Consider the following 17,026-nt stretch of genomic DNA (forward strand, 5'->3'; position numbering starts at 1 on the left):
AAATTTGGGAGTTTGAGATTTGCAAATGTTAACCACTGTATATAAAAATAGATAAAAAAACAAATTTCGTTGACACAACATTGTAAAATGACTATAACTCAATAAAAAATGTTTAAAAAAACCCCCCAAATTTCTTTTGTACAGCACAGGGAACTATATTCAATATCTTGTAATAAACTTTAATGAAAAAGAATATGAAAACGAATATATGTATATAAGCTTCTATCATATTCCCTCAATCTCTGTTTCAATTTTCCCAACACTTATGGAACAGCTACTTATGGACCAAGTCCTGTGCCAGCTCCCAGGAGAACAAGATGAATTAGGCACTGCCCCTGACCACAGGAACTTCCTGCTGATCGCTAAGGGGCCAGCTCCCAGGGTCGCCCTAGCCGGCTTGTGCTTTTGAAGGGAGGACAGCAGGCTGGGACGCGCAGCGGCCACCCCACTCTCCCAGGGGGCCCCTGTGACCTCTGTCCCCCGCCACACAGAGGGCGCAGTGGCTTTGACAGCTCTGTAATCTCAGCCACAAAAGCAGCTCCACCGGTTGTCCCAGTGAAAGTCTGGCTTGTCCTGGAACCACCACCACTCTGCAACCTGGTGCCCTCTGATAAGGAGAGCTTTCCAGACGGCGCTCACAATTCCTGCCAACATCAGGCCTGAACACGGGCCGACCCCCCCGGCCTGGGCTGAACGCTGAGTGCAGGAAATGCCACAAAATGAAAACGGAGATGAGAACGCAGCCACTCCCTGGGCCAAGATGACACGCTCACATGCACACTCGCTTCCACACGCCCTCTCTCTGGTGCTATGACCCAATCACTGATGTGATTCCATCCCAAATTTCTGGGAAAAGGAAGCTGTCCTGGGCACAGTGCACTGGAAAATAAACACAAGCGATTCCAGCAGCTCCGAGGAGAGGAGACGCACAGGGCAGTGCAGGCTTTCCTCGGTGCTCGCTCCCGGACGCGCCCACGTGGAGTCTGTCCCAGCCTGATCTCTGGCCCCCTGTCGCGGGAGCGGACAGTGAAGGCTCGGGTGTGCTGTGTTCAGAAAGTGAAAGCTTCAGGCGTCCTCAGCAGAGGTAACCAGTACCCTGCTGGTAGGCATCACCGCTGTGCCAAAAAGGCAGAGAGAAGTTCTGAAACGAGGCGAGTGTGGCAGTCTTTTTCGGGTTGCAGAAGAGGATACGAATAACAGAATCGCCAAAAATTCCCTGTGGTCCAGGCCTTGCCATGAGGGCGTTCCAGGCATTGGCTGGTGGGATCCTCCCTGCCACCTTCTGAAGGGATGATGGGTACTGTCTCCACTTCACAGATGGGGAAAGCGAGCTTTAGCGAGATTAAGGCATTTGCTTCAATGTGACGTATCCCTGCCTCCTGCTGGCCCACCTCCTCCTGCTCGCAGGACCACCGGCCTTGTTCCCCGCGGGGGCAGGCGTGCAGGTGCCACAGAGGGAGAGACACAGAGACGCCCGCCAGGACAGCCCTGGCCCCGGAATGCATGGAGCAGGGCAAAGTGCATTTATTTCTTCGTACTTGGCAACAAAATCTCCCTCCCCCTTTCTTCTGCAACTCCCAGTGCATTCAGTTGAGATTATCCCACACCTTGGTTCCTGACACCTGGCATCTATCCAAAGCTCATCTCTTGTTTTATTTTCTATTTTTCCCCTTTATCCCCCTTCCAGGCGTCCATTCTTACCCCCATGTGGTTTGCACACTAGCACGTTTACGTACATGTCCTTAAAGACAGGTGCATCCCTGAATGTACGGACTCATATGCACAAGTAGACGTATGTACACGTGCACTGTAGCGCATCATTCCGTATGTTCTTATGTTCTAGACATGGTACCGTGCCGCCCATTTTATTCTGTGCCTTCTTGCAATAGGATGTGGTTCTAAGTTCTACTCACACGAACGTTTGTCAACCTAGTTTATTACTTCAGATGGTGCAAAGTATACCACCCTCGCCCCGTCGCTGTCCCTCCGGCGTGAGCGCGCATGTGTAGGCAGGTGGGTACTGTCTGCTGATTGTCTGCTCGCGGGCGCTGATGGGTGTCCCACGAGCGCAGGTTTTCATCGCAGCTGTGTTTTAGAGGAGAACCGCGCCAGACTGACAGGGCCAACAATGGGTTCTTAACAAATATTTGTCCAGTAAATAAATGAGTCTGCACCCATCACGTTTTACTCTTTCTCTAGGGAGGACACTTGGGTGGTCTTTTATTTCCTGCTACCAGAAACACCATGTGATACAGAGTTGCTGGGATGGAAAGTGTATTCACAGTAAACTTTCTCTATTTTTTTTTGGCAATAATCATTCATTTATTCATTTTTTAATTGAAGTTTAGTCAGCTTACAATCTTTTGTCAATGTCTGGTGCTCAGCATCATGTTTCAGTCAGACATATACATACATAGATTCCTTTTCATATTCGTTTTCATCATAGGTTTCTGCAAAATATTGAATATAGTTCCCTGTGCTGTACAGTAGGACCTTGTTCTTTATCTATTTATATATACAATAGCGTCTGCGAATCTCAAACTCCCTATTTATCCCTTCCTACTCCCTTTCCATTCCTTTGTTTTTAGCATATATTCTGCCCAGGGGTCATTCAGTCTGAATGCCCCACAGGCAGATGGAAAGAAGGATATCTGTGTTCTTGGAGGCCCCATCTCCATCAGCTGTAAGTGAAATCTTTCCAAAAGGCACACACATTCCTAGGCAGGTATACAGAACCTCAGGTCATATTTTTTATATTTATTTCCATCTGACAAGCATTTAGGGAGTCCCTGTTTTGTGTAAAGCTCTGGAATGGGGGTGTGTGAGGAGCAGACCCTGTTCTCAAAGCAGGTGGAGGGCAGGCAGGGAGGACCAGGCAAGATGAGGGAGGGTCTGGGCGGCCGGGTGCAGAGAGCACGAGGCCTCCTGGTCTGTTCTACAAATGACCGGGTGCAAGTTGGAGAGGAACAGGATATTTATAGCTTCATAGCTTCTCCCCACAGATGAAAACCGACATCGTCTGCTTCTTGGTGTGACGCACTAAGAAGACATCACGTGGGTAGCATTTCCGCCAAAAGAGCTGAACCTCCTCGTGAGGAACTAATGAGATGGGCCCAGACGAGGGGCATTCCACAGACTGCCACGATCCGACAGGAGAGACAGAGGAGCGATCCCAGCCTACCGCCTACAGTTAGTGTGCCCCGGCCACTGAAGGCAGCGCTGGATCCCGGAACAGGGAAAAGCCATTTCTCAAAAGGACATCATTGGGTCAGTGGGTAAAATTTGAATATAGCCTGAATATTAGATCCTGCATCGTATTAATGTTTAATTTCCTGAACATGACAATTGTATTGTGGTTATATAAGATAACGTCCTTGTTCTTAGAGGCAAAGGGCAAAATAATGCAATTTAACTCTCAGATAGTTTAGGAAAAAGATAATAATGATAGCATGTATGTATACAGAGAGAAAAAGATAAAGCAAATGTGGAAATATTAACAATCAGCAGATCTGTGCTATTTGCAACAAGATGGGTAAACCTAGAAGGTACTATGCTTAAGTCAGACAGAGAGAACCCATATTCTATGTTATCACTTATTTGTGGAACCTAAAAACTAAAACAAATGAATGAATATTACGAAACAAAAACAGGCTCACAGATAGATAGAACAAACTAGTGGTACCGGTGGAAACAGGGAATGGGGGAGGGGGTTAAGAGGTACAAACTACTCTGCATAAAACAGATAAGCGACAAGGATATATTGTACAGCACGGGGGAGAGACAGCCATTATTTTGTAATAACCTAAAAAAAAAAAAGAAAAATACATCAATTCATTAGGGGTGAAACTGGCTTAGGTTTTTGTCTTTTGCTGCTCCTATCACCCTAAAATATAAAATAATAATAATAAATAAATAATTGTAGAAAGAGCTCCTAACAGAGAAAAAAACCACTGCCATGCAGAACCTTCTGGAACCTGGGGCTCGTAAACAGAAGTGAATGACTATGAAAGTGACAGCAGGTTTGGGAGGGAAGCAGTCATGTGGGCACCCCACATGCATATACAGCAGGACGTGCATCCCATAGGAAGACCAGAAGCCACTCCAGAACATTCTGGAGTCCACCAGCCCCCTTCAACTTCTAGGCCCTTTCCTGGGTTTCGTAGTAAATATCTACAGACAGAACCATCACCGACACGGAATCCCGAAAGGAGATGATTATCCAGTGGACAAAATAGCTCATTCACTTTGGGTCCTGCCTGCACCGACAGCAGCCCCTTGGCGAGGAGGTCAGAGTGCTTGGCTCTGACAGCCTGCCCGCCTCTGCACGCACCGCCCAGGCTTCCTGGGTCTGAACCCCGGCAGGCGCGTCTGTGGTCTGCGATGGCCCAGGCCGCTGCCTGGCCACGCCCGCCACCTGCTACCCCGAGCCGCGCTTCTGGGGACGACACAGCTCCCACGCGTCCCTGCGACAACCACCCCAGAGGAGGAACAGGAACCCTGCTGCTCAAGGGCAGATAGGCTCACAGGGGCTATCTCTGACCCCAGTCACCCCCTGAGCGGTAGAGAGAGCTGAAGTTGGAAGTTATTTACATAGAGAGAGAAAGAGAGAGAGAATATTAGCAAACCGGAAGCGGGTTAGCAACCAGGAGGTCTAAGCTGGGCGAGCGTCATAACCAGTATGCAGTGGCTGGGAAATTTAGATCAAGCTGCCCACAGGGAGAGGAAAGACTCAGCAAATCTAACTAGAAGACCGTCCTTGTAGCCCACCAACCAAAACCAGTCCAAACATGAGCAGGCGCAGGTCAGAGGAGCGAGAACCCAGGAACGTGGCCTCGTGGAGGCAACGGCCTAGCTTAACTGAACCGTTTCCTGTTTCTCCTCAGAACCTGGTTAGACTGACGGCTGGGAGCTGCCCTCCCAGCCTGTGGGGCAGCTTGGGGTGGAGGGCGGCGGGGGACGAGCTGAATGGGCCCAGCTGGGGGAAGGGAGGCCTCTGAACTGTGGCCTCAACGCAGCTCAGATTCCCAAGATCACTAAGGTGGACAATGGAACTCAAGTGAACCTCCTCACCAGCTTTCTCCTGAAGGTGCACTTCGATATTCATGGCAAACGTACAGTCACAACCCTTTGTGTTAGCGGACGGCCCGTGTGGAACGAGAACGTTTGCTGAGGGGGCGGAGTGCCCTGGAAGGAAGTGGCTCAATTTCCGTGGAAGCCAAACCCTAGCTTTGGTTTCCTCGGGAAATTCTGCAGTAACTGCTTCCCTCTGCTTAATGAGCATGGACTTGCCCAAAGCCGTAGCCCAGACCCAGCCTCGCCTGTGTAGACACGAGCAGCGCTCAGACCAAGAGCCGTCACACGGGTCATCTTCACTGTCCTGTAGCTACAGACGCATTTGAGTCTTGGAAGGAACCACTCAGCCCTGGGGCATTTCAGATTTTTTTCTCAGTCTACTGTGGATGGGGGAGCAGGAGGAGGAGTGGGGGTGATGCGGTTTATCTCAGGATCACTTCCCTCTGCTGCACGGAAGCCAGTCCACATCTCAAAGGGGTTCTGTTGTCGAGAAAAGGTGGTTAATGACCGTGCATCAACCTCTGCCATTTCCCTGAGGAGGAAATGGAAGTCCAAAGAGCTTAAGTGGCCGGTCCAAGGTTGTCAGTTACGGTAAATGGTCAAGGCTTCTGACTTCACGTCCAGGACTGGTTCTTCCGACCACATGCCACCCAGTAACACTGAAGCCGGCACGTGCTGTGGCGGAGCATCCTGGCAGGCAGGCAGACAAGGGATCAATCCATCAATGATCTATGATTCTGACTACGAGGCGGCACTTGCCGGCTTCTGTGAGGCCCAGAAAAGGCTTTACCCCATGTCGTCACTCCCACAGAGAGCTTCTTCCAGACTTGAGGGATGTGACAGGAGATCCGAATGTGTCACTAACAGTGCAAAACCAGCATGGTGGAGTGTGGAAAGCAAGGCTGTGGGAGTCAGACAAGGGAGTGCGGGCTTCAAGGAACCTCCATGGGGAGGCTTCCTGGAGGAGGCGAGCCTGACGCTGAGCCCGGGAGGAGGGCAGCCCTGGGGACCTGGGAGGACAGGGTCAGCTGCAGACATGGATGGATCATGAGGACAGAAGGCGGTGTCCTGGCACACTCGGAAATGCTGAGAGAGAAGGCAGAGAGCTGGGGGCCAGGGCTTGGTGCTGGCAGACGGAGGGAAGGCGAGGGGAGACGCCGCTCAGGACTGCCGGGCCCCATTCCCACCAGCTGATCTGCAAGTCACAGCGAGGCAGGATCCCACAGACACCCACTGCTGGGTCCTTACATGAGGCTGTCACCCCCCACCCACTCCTGGTCTTCTCATTGCTCTCTGGCCTTGATCCCGCCTCCCCACCCTTCTAATGGCCACCAGAATTCTCTGGCTAAAAGGCCAATGTCACCATGTCCTCACTCTGCTTCCCAGTGTCCTGCATACCATGGGTGCTTAATAAGTAATTATAGGCAGACTGACATGTATCCTGGTTAGAAGCTTTTCTCGAAGGCAGTGTCTCCACGGCCAAGGCTTTTCCAGAAAGAAGCTGGTGAGCACCCCTCTCTTTCCTACTGGAACCCACGAAGGATGCCTCGTAGGTAATCACCCATCCCCAGTAGACAACACACCTTCGGGGAGGCCTGAAATGACTGCCCCATCCCCTGCAAGCCCACAACAGCTCTCGCTGTGAAACAACGAGCTTAATCCACGACAGAGAGTCTCAAAAATGTCTTTTTTAGCTTCAAAAAAACCCAAAAAACAAAAAATGGAGAGTGTGGCCTGATGGAGACAGAGGATGACTCTGCGCAGCAGGAGAGTGCCAGGCCGTGAGGTCAGGCCCGGGGGCTGGTGGCAGGCAGACCCCTCACCCCGGGAGGGGGGCCGCTGCCCCCAGACTGTGATGCTTCTGCCGAGGGGAGTGTCCGAGCGGTGGTCCCCGCGCTGCTCAGGGTGGTGCTCAGGGAGGGGCTGCTTGAGTGGAGTAGGAACACCACACCCACGTGGGAGGAACTCATCTCCAATCCTGGGACCTACAGAACTGTGCTTCCTGGCTACGGGAAGAGCTCGCTGGCCTCCCCAGAAACTCCCAAACCCAGACGAGGCAGGAAGGAAAGTCGGATTTCCACGCACCAGCACTTAAGGGACAGGCAGCTGACCGGGGTGTCCCCCGAGCTGTGGGCTTTCCATCATGTGCACACTCAAGTGTGAAACACACACACACACACACACACACACTGTCATGGGCTGAATTGTCCCCCAATGTTCATATGTGGAAGTCCTAGTCCCCAGGACCTCTGAAGGTGACTGTCCTTGGAGATGGGCCTTTGAAGAGGTGACTAAGGTAAAATGAGGTCCCTGGGGTGGCCCTGATCCAGTCTGACTGGGGTCGGGATGAGGCGAGGAGGTGGGGGCACAGACAAACACAGAGGGAAACCGCGTAAGACACAGGAGAAGACAGCCGTCTGCTGGCCACCCTGGAGCCAGCTTGGCTGCTGATGGAGGCCAGGCCTAAGCTCAAGCCTTGTGATGCAGGCAACTATATTCCATAGCTCGTAGTAACCTAGGATGCAAGAGAATCTGAAAAAGAGTATGTATGTGTACAACTGAATCACTACGCTGCACACCAGAAACTAACACAATGTTGTAAGTCAGCTCTATCTCAATAAAGAATAAGGAAGAGAAAAACAGAAAGAAAGAAAGAAGAAGGCCTGTGATGGCCTGAAAGCCACGCCCTCTCCCCTCACAACTCTGAGAAGACACACCTCCTGCGGGCGCTGTGGGCCAAGGCCTCCGCCCGCACACACTGAGAAGCCCACGGGAGAAGCAAGGCTTCCCCAGCGTCTCCGTAGGTGAAGGCCGGGCACGTGGGTGCTGAGCAGAAGGGGGACCCTCCATGAGATGCGTGTGAGCAGGGAAGCCGGGTCTCCCCGAGCCCCTCCCAGCTGGAGCGTGGCCGCCCCGCCTGGTACCCGAGCATCGAGCATCGTAGCCCTGGTCTCCTTAGCAGCACATGGCCGGCCAGGCAGGGCCCCACAGTGGGCAGGGATCCTGTTTCTCTTTACCCTGCTCCATCCCTCGTTCTCCCACATCAGAAGTGCCTGATCAATATTCGCTGATTGAACGAACGCATCTGGGGCGGCTTTGCACACACACGTACATGCACACATGCACACGCGCTCACAGAGGGACAGAGCGGGGTGAACAGGGATCTCCTCACAGATGAAGCCAGTGAGAAAGAAACCCAGCAGAAGGGAAAGGAAAAGAATCATAAACTGGCAGTCGGGTCTGAGACCTGACCGTGGGCGAGGTCTGCTTGCAAAACTCATCGCTTGTGTTGAGTCCAGACAGGTCACAGACGCGGCCAGAACTGGCCCCTGCACGTCCGCTCTGCTGTGGGTCTGGCCTGGCGTCTAATTTGGCTAATTTGGATCTGGCCCTGGTGGTGCACCACGGGGGCAGGGGTCACCTTCACCCGAAGTGAGGCTGGGTTTGGTTTCACTTACTGTGTGTGGAGAAGTCCTTCCTTCGCAGCTTTCAGCTCCGGAAACGTTCTGCATAATGTCACACCCAGGGTCACAGGGCACCTTGCACAAGAGTTCACCGCCATGTGACCAGGCTGGGGCCTGGCGGCCCAGGACTGGGTTAAGACCTAGTCCTCCTCCCCAGACTCCTCTTCACCTGGGCTTGGCTCCTCCGTTTCAACAGGGCACCAGGTAATTCCAGGACCCGAGGCCCAGCGATCGGCCGAGTGGGGCTGGCTAACCTCCTGTGTCTGTGCAGCCACTGTATTCCTGGACTGTGTGCAGTTTTGAATCAGTGGGCTACTGCTGCCCTCTAGGACCAAGAAACAGGTCCTGAGAGCAGCTCCCAGACAGGCAAGCGTTGCAGACAAAACCAGGCAAAACTTTGCAGGGAGAGCCTCGTGTGAGCGGTTGCCAAGTGGACAGTCACAGAGGCCACGCCGCAGGCCGCGCAGGAGACGCCGAAGCTGAGAAAAGTGGAGAGACGCAGCCAGCGAAGAGGGAAAGCCGGGGCTTGAACCTGGGTCTCCAGGCTCCAGATCCGTGTTCCTTTCAGCCTTCCATAAGGCCCCAGTTGTAAACGATGAGCGGTTCCCGGACAAACCTCCTCCTTGGAAGTCAGCCCTGGAGAAGAGAGATGGCCCCATGGACGGTTTACTCCGCTCCAGCGGGAGCCGCCTGCCCGGTGTGATCAGCCCCACGGGCAGCCTTCGCTCGTGCCGAGCTCCTGGCTGAGGACCGGCGTCAGCTGAGGCCCCGGCGAGGCACCGTGTAAACACATCGAGGGTAAAATCACAGGTGTTGGGTCCTCCCGCTCAGCACAGCCAGGCGGGCGGGCGCCTTCTTATATTCTTACAAAGCAAACAATGCATTTTATTGTAACAAACGTTCACTGTGAAGGGGTGAAGGGGGTCAGAAGGTACAAACTTCCAGTTTTAAAGTCAGTCAGCCCCCGGGATGTAACATACGGCGTGGTGACTACAGTCAATAATACTGTGTTGTGTGTTTGAAAGTTGCCAAGAGGCAGGTGGGTGTAGCTCAGTGGTAGAGCGCACGATTAGCGTGCACGAGGTCCTGGGTTCAGTCCCCAGTCTCTCCATCAGAATAAATAAACCTAATTAACTTCCCCACCAAAAAAAAAAAAAATTTTTTTTTCAAGTTCTTATCACAAGGGGAAAAAGAATTGTAACTGTGTGTGTGACACACATTCACTACCTATTGTGGTGATCCTTTCACAACCGTTATGCTGCACACCTGAAACCAATGTAATGTGTCAATTATATCTCAGTAAAAGTGTTTAAAAATAGCAGTGAAGTTTAGTCAGTAACATGTAAACACTGGGGGGACCTTTGGACAGTAAGTGAATAAAATCATACGGCAAAGGGAGTGTAATCATTAACAACACCCACGCTGAAACTCCTCGCTCCCTAAGACGGGGTCTTTTACGTTTTCACAGGACTTGTGAACAATGAGCTGTTGCTACACCGGCCTGGCGGGAGGAGGTCAGCTTCATCTTGGCCGAAACTCCTAGATGTGAAAGTAAATTCTATAAAAATTACAGGGGTGACCAACAACTTCTAGCTTTTCAAAACAGAGGAATTGTTCCTCAGTCATGGCACTGGGGTTTATCCATGGCAAGAAGCACTTAGGAAATCAAAATATTAAAGGACAAAGATCATAGCCGAAATGGTCATAAAAGCCAGGGGAAAACTCTGCTAAAGGAGTCTCCACTCCAACTGCCCATCCTTCCCTCCCCAGCAGCATATTTAGTTCTGTAAGAAATGACCAAATTGTCTTCAAAGTGTCTGGTCTGTTTTGCATTCCCATAGCAATTAGCACAAGTTCCCGTTGCCCCACATCTCTGCCAGCATTTGGTGGTGTCAGTGTTCTGGAGTTTGGCCATTTGAATAGGGACGTAGCAGCACCTCAGCACTGTTCTAGTTTATACTTCCCCAGTTGTATACGGTGCTGAGCGTCTTTTCGTGTGATATTTGCCATCTATAGATCTTCTTTGGTAAAGTATCTGTTTAGCTCTTTTGCCCATTTTTAAAACTGGGCCATTTGTTTTCTTACTGTTGAGTTTTAAGTGCTCGTTGTGTATTTTAGATACCAGTCCTTTATCAGATGTGTGTTTTGCAAATGTTTTCTCCCAGTCTGTGACCTGTCTCCTCTTTTCAGACACTCAGGAGGGCCGATGAGGACAGACACCCTGTGTCTCCCAGGCTGTGCTCCGTGTGCGCCCCGCTCTCTGGGCAGCAGGCTGACGGGTGGGGCCGCGTCTAGGCAATGGGAGGGAGTTTGGGAGGAGTGTCTTTTGGGTGGGGGCGTTTCCCCTTCCATTGCACCAGCTCCATGCATCCCTCTGTCCATCCAGCCAATATGTAAGGTGTGCGTGTTACATCCCCTGCATGATTCTGGACGTTGAGAAAGCAAAGGTGAGTCAGATGGAGTCCCCACTTTCAATAAATGCACAGGCCAGTCTGGAAGGAGGAGGAAGACGTGGGTCATTTCAGCGCAGGGTGAGAAGTGGCCGGGGGGAGGGAAGGGTGGGTGCCGCGGGGGAGGGGACGGTGGCGATGACAGGGGGAGAAAGAGGATCAGGGTGAAGGTGTCCAGGACCCCGGGCAGGGAGCACCCCCTGCCGGGCAGAGCCTGCTGTAGGCGATCCCGGGAGCGGTCCCTCCCCAGAGGGCAAAGGGAGGTCTCTCCACACCGCACTTTCACTGTCGCCGCCACAGCTTCCTCTTTGTCACTTTCACGGGGTCCCCAAACAGGAACTGCTGTGAAGCCCTGCGTCGCCCTGGGTGGCACAGCTCCGGAGACGGGTAAGGGGCCTTCACCCCCGGGGGACAACCGGCAGCGCCCTCTTCAGGGCAGCAGCGACGACCACGCTCCGCGGAGGACCCTGGGGCGCGGCGGGCGGGAGCACGGGTGGCTCCCGCGGGGGCGGCAGCCCCTCCCCCGCCCCGCCCCCGCAAGGCGCCCCGGGGAGGGCGGCATTACTCCACAGCCAGGACGGTTGTGAAGGGGAAGCAAGGCACTTCCCATCGGCAGGGTTCTGCAACCGGCGTGGGGGGGGGGGCGATGTCCTTCCCCACCGCTCGCTCAGCCGAGGTTCTTCCCGCCTCAAAGGTAACGCATAGCTTCCAGTAAAGCACTCTGCTGACGGTGGAGGATGGTCTATGCTGAGAAGTTAGACCCCTTCTCACTGACCCACCAACACGTCAAGCCCCCCCGCCCCCCGAGAATCCGTGTGACCAACTTCTTGTGTCACCTCCTGGCTGTCCCTAAGTGCAAAACACGCATGGTCCTGGTTGTACCGACACAGGCGGCAGGATACACCGTGTGCAATGGCTTCCTTACTCACTTCCCCCGGCATTTTGAACATCTTCCCATGTTACTAAAGATCACCCGATTTGTTTTGATTTTATCAATCCTTGTCTCTTTAAAATAAATTAACTTTATTTATTTATTTGCAGGGTGAGATAATTTGGTTTACTTTTTGTTTTTTTGGATGGAGGTACTGGGGGTTGAACCCAGGACCTCGTGCATGCTAGGCATGCGCTCTGCCACTGAGCTATCCCTCCCCCACCCCCATCTCTTTTTTAAGGCAACTACTTATGCAAACGAAGGCCCTAAACAAGAACTGACTGAGGGCTGTTGGCCACTTAGTAGCAAGAAGAGACCACAGAGGGAAGTGGAAAGAGTAGCAGACAGATCAAGCCCGGGTTCCAGCATGCTTGCTGTGCCAACTTTGAGATTTCTCTACCTCTCTGGGCTCAGATGACACATCAAAAAAAAAAAAAAAAAATGCGGATTATACTTGATGTAAGTCAAGGATCAGAGTAATAGTTACTCAAGAATTGCAGCTCTTCTTAAATAAATGGAGAGACATCCCATGTTGGTGGATTAGAAGCCTCAGTGTTCTGAAGAATTAAGCAATTCTCCCCAAATTGATCTACAGATGTATCTCATCCCCATCAATATTATCTTAGGGCCTCTGATTTAGACCTGGGCTAACCCTGCCTGACACACAGGGGTTCTGAGTTCTGAAGTTAAGTCAGAGAAAAACAAATACCATATGGTATCACTTATACGTGGAATCTTAAAAAAATGACACAAATGAACTTATTTACAAAACAGAAACTCAGATGTAGAAAACAAACTTATGGTTGCCAAAGAGGAGGGGGGAGGGACAGATTAGGAGTTCAGGATTAGCGGACACAAACCACTGTATATAAAATAGGTAAACAACAAAGTCCTACTGTTTAGCACAGGGAACCATATTCAAACTCTTGTAATGGAAAATAATCAGAAAAAGAATATATGTATGTATAACTGAATCACTTTGCTGTACACCTGAAACTAACACAACATTGTAAATCAACCATACTTCAGTAAAAATTTTTTAAAGTGATGCTCATGTGCACGTTTATTTAAGTGGAAAACAAAAATACCTAAAAGTATATTTATCAGGATCCCACTTTTGTTGCTGTTTTTTTTTTGTTTGTTTGTTTTTTTTTACAAAATATATATAACACGATTCTGTGTGTGTATATGTACATTTTTGGGATAAGATACAGATGTATTAATGAGATGGTTGCTGAATAATGAGATTTCTCGTGTTTTCTTGTTCTTGTACATCACTTTTCTTTTCCAGTTCTCTAAATGCAAATGCATTAAATACAAAGAAATAATAAAGTGAGATAAAGTAAAACTTCATTTCCACTGAAAATATTTTGTGAGAGGGGAGGTGGGAAGGATGTACCTTTAGCACAAACCAGACTGTGCCCTGATACGAAGGGCGTGACCTCTGCTGAGTGACTTCACTTTGGGCCTCAGTTTCCTGAGTTGCACAATGTGCAGGAGAAATTCTACTTCACCAGGTGATTCTGAGGAAGGAACCCCATTTCCCATTTACCTTCAGCAAATGAAAGCGTCTCACCACGGGATCCCTCCTGAGCCCCGTCGCTTCTCTGATCTCTGTAAATTACAGGCCTTAATGTTGGCACTCAGCACTCAGCACCATCTGGTATTAATATGGACTAAGCAGTTAGACACACTTGTGGGTGAGGGCCCCGTCTTGCTTGCAAGGGGCCTGCAGTGTCTGGAATGAGCCTGGGATTCTGTGCGGTCCTCCACTCAGAGACTCTGGGAACCGGTCTCTGGAGAGAAGGATGCTCACGTGAACACGTCTATGTGTCCCTCTCTCACATTTCCGGGACCGAGTGCATAGATGTCTGACTGCAAACACTTAGGGAGTAAGAGGTGACCCTGTGAGAACCGTGCTGGGCTGTTTGGGAGGAAATTTGCATTAAAACGAAGAGGCTGGAACACATTTGGGAGACTAATCTTTAGACTTCCTTTGGTGGCAGGTTAGGTAACTGATCTTAAGAAAGTTCTTGAGTAGCACGATGGGAAAGTGTGAACCGGGCTTCTTTTGGGGAAGTTATCCGGGCATCCAGGCCTGGGATTTTCAACCGCCCACCCCCACCCCCACCCCTACCCCCACCCCTCCGAGCCAGGCCGGCATTGAGCGGCGTCCCCTGCCCTCTAGTGGTCTCTCCTGGAACTGCCTCCGAGGAGACCGCGTCACAGGGGCGGGAAAGCTCACCTGTCCCCACCTGTGCCTTACCGGGGAGCCAACCTCGGCCTGTTTTTCAAGGCTTTTTGGCCCTTCTGTCTCTTAACAGTGTGTTGTTTTCACAAGGGCCCCTCGTAAGGGTCCTCCAAAGTAAGGGAGTCCGCTTTGGGCAGCGCCCCACACCCAGGCTCGGGAGGAGCGGGAAGCAGCCCGTGCCGGCCCTCAGAGCCACAGCCGGGCAGCAGCCGTTCTGCCCGGGATGCGGCGGCGGGGTGGGCGGGGGGCCGGGGGCCGGGGCCCTGCCTCCTCCTCCTCCTCCCAGACCTTCCAGACCTTCGGCCTTCCGATGCGCTCGCTCCAGGACCGGCTAAAAGAATTTTGCACAACCAGGTTTCCGCCGGAGTTCTTATAGGAAACATTTTTCATCACAGGTTTGCTTCGTTAGGAAGAGATGTACCTTCCAGTGCATTGTCCACATTGGCATTTCAAAAACAAACCGGTTCCATCACTCCCCACTCGTATCCCGGGAACCCAGCTACCCCAGCGATTTCCCATCTACCATCAGCTGTTGGAAGGAGATGTGAAACCCTCCGCCTTTCTCTCTGTTTTCCTATTCCCCATAAGATGTAAAGGTAATGAGGTATGTTTTTATCCTGGAAAGTCTTTCAGGGACTACCCTGGACTGAATAACCCAGACTTGAGGGAAGGAAAAGGATGCTGGAGGGAGGTGCCCATCGGGGGAAAGGACAGGGAGCCTGTCGGGCGGTGTAGACCACAGACCTGCAGAGCAGGGAGTAGACGGCGCTGCAGGCCGGAGGAGTGAGGCTGGCGGATTACTCACTCTTCTCAACTCCCTTGCTGGCTCCAGGAGGGCGTGCCTCCCTGGTTGTAGGACCCGGGGTGAGGGCCCCGGGGGGCGGGGCCTGCCCGGGGCTCCGCCCGCTCCCTGGGAGCCTTGCAGGAGGAAGCTGGCAGCCTGGGCGCGGGGCTGCAGCCGGCACATGCGCATCAGCGCCAAGGACACCCTAGGCCCCGGTGACGCAGCGGGGAACGCAGACAGGGTTTTGCGGGTGAGGAATGTCACCTGCCATGGCAGTAAACAAAGGGTGTTGCCGCGACAACCCTCCCCCCCCATGGTGCACCCTGAGGGGATTCAGGACCAGCAAAAGCAGGATGCTGGCCCATTAGATGCTTAGAAGGCGTCGCAAAGGAACGATTCCAGTCAGTGCAGACTCCCGCATCCTCCCATGCACGGAAGAGCACTCCTTCACGTGAGATGTCTGGTTTTCTTCAGCAGTAATCTTACGATGTTCCGACTACTTGTTTGTTGTTTATCTTCAAAAAGTCCCCTCAGAGCCGAGAGGCCGTCTCCCGGGCTTAAGTCCTCAGTAAGTTTGCTGAATAAAACATAATTCTCAACTTCTATGTTGTGCTTTTTATTTTTTATTTTTCTCCCAGTTGGCAATCTCAAGCAAAAGCCAGATGTACTTACATTCGGGTATCTGAGGGAGGTTTAAGGGTATGTGTGAGGTGGGGAACCTCACTGGCGGTGCACAAGGTCCCCAGCTCTCTGTGCCCTCCTCGACACTTGTTAGGCACTTTTTTCACAGCCGTCCTAGTGGGTGTGAAGTGGTATCTAGCTGTGGTTTTGACTGGCTTTTCCCTGATGAATGATGTTGACTATCTTTTCTGGAGCTTATTGGCTCTTTGTATGTCTTCTTTGAAAATATATTTGTTAAAAACCTTTGAGTTTTTGAGTTGGGTTGCTTTTGTTATTGTTGAATTGTAGCTCTTTATATATTCTGGATATTAACCCTTATCAGATGTAAGATTCCATGGACTGGTTGTCTTTTCACTGTCTTGATGGGCTCTTTTGATGCACAAAAGTTTTTAATTTTGATGAAGACCAATTTGTCTTTTTCTTTGGCTGCTTGTGCCTTTGGTGTCGTATACAAGAAATCATTGCTAAACCCAATGTCGTGAAGAAGTCTTCACTCTGCTGCCCACCCTCCCAACAGCTGAAAGCAGCAATCAGCAATCAGAACCCACAACCCTGATTTTTGATGAGAAATGTCAGCTCCTATTGCTTAAAGTAGGCACCTGGCTCTAGCGGCCACACTAGGAACGTGGGTTGCTGTCCCATGGCTGACTGTCCTGGGGCTGGGTGATGGAGGGTGATATTAAAGGGAGGCTGAAACTGACTGAAATTGACCAAAATTGACCATCCACTTCATCAAGCTCCCTCCTCGGCAGAGAGTTGTTTATTCCGACGGCTCCTGCCAGTTCAATGGTTCTTTTGCTAGAGGGATGGATTACTGGAGCTTTAACTCCACCCCTTTCCCTGACGTCACCTGTAGGTAACCAGATTTTATGACCAGAATAAAACACTGTAAGTTTCAGCCCTAACATAGGTTGTCCCCGTCAAAAAACTCACATTGGTGGCTGATTCACTGATGGTCGCTTCACTAGCAGGTCACGTCACGATGCGCCTGTTCCCCTCTCTACAACTGCTGCTCTGAGCGCCCCATTCCTGCAATGCTCCGTCCAAGTCAAAGGCCCGTGCTCACCCACCCAGGGGCGAGCATGGGCAGCACTGACCACCGGTCGCAGCTTAGAGCAGATCAGCGGTCTTACTTCACGGCCAACGTCAGGAAGGCATCTTGGTTTCCTCTAGAAGCAGGGAGGGGAGGAAACCACAGCTCCTCTTCAGAACTGCATCAGGAAACCCTACTGCCTGCAGCAGAAACGTTTCTCAAAAATGAAAACAATGTTTCAAAGGGTGCTTTGAGATCTATGATAGAATTAATCTTTAAGTCAATCACCAGTCCCTCAGTTTGGGGATGTGCTTAGAAAACAGACCATCCTCTGTAACTCTGGGGGCTGAAAAGGGTTT

The 17,026-nt window shown here is 51.4% G+C and overlaps 1 long non-coding RNA gene across 2 annotated transcripts; it reads left to right on the forward strand.

Annotated features, from left to right (window-relative positions):
- The first annotated feature begins 10,751 nt into the window (after positions 1–10,751).
- On the forward strand, positions 10,752–12,721 carry LOC116667295. 2 transcript variants are annotated; one of them, XR_004324159.1, is made up of 3 exons: positions 10,752–10,816; positions 10,924–10,984; positions 11,324–12,721. It is a non-coding gene; the product is annotated as an uncharacterized LOC116667295 (long non-coding RNA). The 2 variants fall into 2 exon arrangements; XR_004324158.1 differs by having other exon boundaries at positions 10,779–10,984; positions 11,324–11,374; positions 12,160–12,721.
- Positions 12,722–17,026: the final 4,305 nt, after the last annotated feature.

Source organism: Camelus ferus, chromosome 11 (assembly GCF_009834535.1).
Source record: "Camelus ferus isolate YT-003-E chromosome 11, BCGSAC_Cfer_1.0, whole genome shotgun sequence".
Classification (NCBI taxonomy): domain Eukaryota; kingdom Metazoa; phylum Chordata; class Mammalia; order Artiodactyla; family Camelidae; genus Camelus; species Camelus ferus.